This window comes from Schistocerca americana, chromosome 3 (genome assembly GCF_021461395.2).
Source record: "Schistocerca americana isolate TAMUIC-IGC-003095 chromosome 3, iqSchAmer2.1, whole genome shotgun sequence".
NCBI lineage: Eukaryota > Metazoa > Arthropoda > Insecta > Orthoptera > Acrididae > Schistocerca > Schistocerca americana.
The window spans coordinates 553,412,573-553,416,348 of record NC_060121.1 but is presented as its reverse complement, the minus strand read 5'-3'; the positions used below and the strand labels follow the sequence as shown (position 1 = coordinate 553,416,348).

General features: G+C 41.7%; 1 pseudogene; it reads left to right on the top strand.

Moving 5' to 3' along the window:
- Positions 1-2,910: 2,910 nt before the first annotated feature.
- LOC124607840 lies at positions 2,911-3,028 on the top strand (annotated as a pseudogene).
- The last annotated feature ends 748 nt before the right edge of the window (positions 3,029-3,776 follow it).

The following is a 3,776-nucleotide window of genomic DNA, read 5'->3' as shown; positions in this document are numbered from 1 at the left end:
GCAACAGTAAAGGAAACAAAAGAAAAATTTGAAGTAGGAATTAAAGTCCATGGAGAAGAAATAAAAAGTTTGAGGTTCGCCGATGACATGTAATTCTGTTAGAGACAGCAAAGGACCTGGAAGAGCAGTTGAACTGAATGGACAGTGTCTTGAAAGGAGGATATAAGGTGAACATCAACAAAAGCAAAACGAGGGTAATGGAATGTAATCGAATTAAATTAGGTGATACAGAGGGAATTAGATTAGGAAATGAGGCACTTCAAGTAGTAGACGAGTTTTGCTATTTGGTGATCTAATTAACTGATGGTGGTCGAAGTAGGGAGGACATAAAAGACTGGCAATGGCAAGAAAAGCGTTTCGGGAGAAGAGAAATTTGTTAACGTAGAGTATAGATTTAAGCGTCAGGATGTCTTTTCTCAAAGTATTTGTATGGGGTGTAGCCATGTTATGGATGTGAAACGTGGACGATAAATAGTTTAGATGGCTCAAATGGCTCTAAGCACTATGGGACTTAACGTCTGAGGTCATCAGTCCCCGAGACTTAGTACTACTTAAACCTAACAAACCTAATGACATCACACACATTCATGCCCGAGGCGGGAATCGAACCTGCGACCGTAGCAGCTGCGCGGTTCCGGACTGAAGAGCCTAAAACCAATAATTTAGACAAGAAGAGAATAGAAGTTTTCGAAATGTGGTGCCACCGAAGAATGTTGAAGATGAGATGGGTAGATCATGTAACTAATGAGGAGGTATTGAATAGAATTGGGGAGGAGTTTGTGGCACAACTAGTCTAGAAGAAGAAATCGGCTGGTAGGACATATTCTGATGCATCAAGGGCTCAGCAATTTAGTATTCAACGGGAGCGTGGAGGGTAAAAATCATAGAGGGAGGCCAAGAGGTGAATACAGTAAGCAGATTCAGAAAGATGTGGGGTGCAGTAGTTACTTGGAAATGAAGAAGCTTGCACAGGATAGAGTAGCATGGAGAGCTGCATCAAACCAGTCTCTGGACTGGACTACATTAGTTTCAGTCATGCTGCGATACCGTTATGCGTTACAAATATAGAAGTTGGGGAAAGGAGGGTTATTTTATTGTTGTATTAAATTGAAAACGTATTTTACATTCAATATAGGGCGTTAGATACAAAGAAATAGTTGGGATTTAGTGAATTACAGCATTACAAATTTATATTACTAACCGTAAGAGAAACAAATCTCATGTGCTATTGGAACATTGCTGACGACAGTACATTAAGATTTCTTAATATTTAGTGCCACTGAAATTACTATAACAGATTCATACAACATTACAAGATCTGTTACTTGATCCGTAATAGGTCGAGAAACTTCATTTATATTGGAATGTGGAAAATACTTTCTGGAAGTTTGTCAGGAGTGGGATATTAGACAACCCAGTCTACTCACTACAGATGTGGCTAGGGATCTGTTCTTACGTGTGTGTCTTTCTGTTTCTTATAACAGATTCGTAATGGTTTCTTTTTCCTCTGAGTGCAGTATTTTCATGTGATTCTTAATGTTTCTCACTTAATGATTTTCATCTGCATTGTGGACTACAAATGGGGATTTGTTTAAAATGATTTGATCCATTAGAAATTATTTGTGAAAGGCTGCGACTGCGAAAACAAGGAGTTTGCTGTAAATAGCTTTCCTGCTACCAAGCACGTTTCCTTTTTATTTAAATTGTACGCGATGCGTTTTGGAAAATGGCTCCCATTTGCTAGTTCGTTTTTCTCTGTGTACTATTCCATTTTTTCTTAATATTTCTGATGTGGGAGATTCTACATTTTTCTGTTGATTTTAAATGTTTTTGACTCAAAGTCACTACAACAGTGCTGAACCTCTCACATGAGAAACATTACGAAAAAATGGAATCGTACATAGAGAAAAACGTACATGAAAATGGGCTTTATTTCCCGAAACGCGTCGTGTAAAATAGAAATGAAAGAAAATCGTAACTGGTAGCAGAAAATTTATTTGTAAAGAAACTCACAGATTTAAGTTGGGAAGTCTCAAAGCATGAAGGTGTTCTTTACGTCTAATCTCAAAACTTTTGCTTCTCACAAACGTAGAATTTTTGGAATGAATCACATTTGGCTTTGTATATTCCTGATATAACATACGGGACCTTAGAATGATTTTAATCGTGGATTACATTTTGAAAACCGCCCTATATCACAACCTAGTACCTCGACCAGACCCTAACACCGGACCCAATTGACGGCGTCAGTATAGAGACAGGGATTAGTGATCATGATGTCATCGTACCGACTATGGTTGTGAAAGTTAACAAATCAGTCAAGAAGAATAGGAGAGTCTTTCTGCGGGAAAGAGCAGATAAGCGGTTGTTAGCATCTCGGAAGTTTAAACAGATTGTAAATCGTCGTCTGGACAAGTATGTGCCTATACGTGGATTAGGAACAAAAACGACCCGCCGTGGTTTAACAACGAATTTCTGCAAGTGCTGAGACAGCAGAGGCTGTTGCACTCTCGGTTCAAAAAAGGGCGCAAATAACTACAGGCAAAAGTTAATGGAGATTCGTGCTTCTGTGAAAAGATCTATTTGCGAAGCATACAAATACCAACGTCATACCTTCGCAAAAGATCTGGCTGAGAAACCGAAAAGATTATGGCTCTATGTGAAATCGCTAAAAAACAACTGAAAGAGTTGAGAACAAATAAGCCGCCAGGTCCCGATGATATCCGAGTACGGTTTTAAAAAGAATACGGCATTGGCTCCTTTCTTAGTTTGCATTTATCGCGAATCTCTCGCCCAACGCCAAGTCACTTGTGACTGGAAAAAAGTGCAGGTGACTCCTGTATGTAAGAAGGATAGAAGAACGAACCCGCAAAATTACAGACCAATATAATTAACATTAGTTTGCTGCAGGCCAATGGCCTTGCCGCAGTGGTAACACCGGTTCCCGTCAGATCACCGAAGTTAAGCGCTGTCGGGCTGGGCTAGCACTTGGATGGATGACCATCTGGTCTGCCGAGCGCTGTTGGCAAGCGGGGTACACTCAGCCCTTGTGAGGCAAACTCAGGAGCTGCTTGATTGAGAAGTAGCGGCTCCGGTCTCGGAAAGTGACATACGGCAGGGAGAGCGTTGTGCTGACCACATGCCCCTCCAATCCGCATCCAGTGACGCCTGTGGGGTGAAGGTGACACGGCGGCCGGTCGGTACCTCTGGGCCTTCATGGCCTGTGCGGGAGGAGTTTAGTTTTTAGTTCGCTGCAGGATTGTAGCACGTATTCCGATTTCGAATACAATGAATATCTAGAGACCGAAAAGCTCTTGTCCACGAATCAGCATGGTTTTGGAAAGCATTGCTCGTGCGAAACCCAGCTTGTCTTTTCCTCACATTGTATACCACGATCTCTGGGTAAAGGACAACAGGCAGAATCGATATTTTTAGATTTCCGAAAAGCATTTGACACGGCACCCCTTTGCAGACTGTTAACGAAGGTGCGAGCATACGGAATAATTTCCCAGATATGTGATTGGCTCGATGACTTCTTAATGCCTGTGTGCGTTACACCTGCAACATTCGCCGATATGATCATGTTAGTGCTTCATACGCCGAGCTAAAGTGGTTGCGGCCGGACAAATTGCGTGACTACCACACTCTATGTCTACTTCACAGACTCCTCGTCGCGCAAGCACCCCAGTACCTTGCTTCAGAGATTAAAAACCTGTCATGCCATCATAATCGAAACACGAGGTCACTCTTATTTGGTATCCTAACTGTGCCCACTC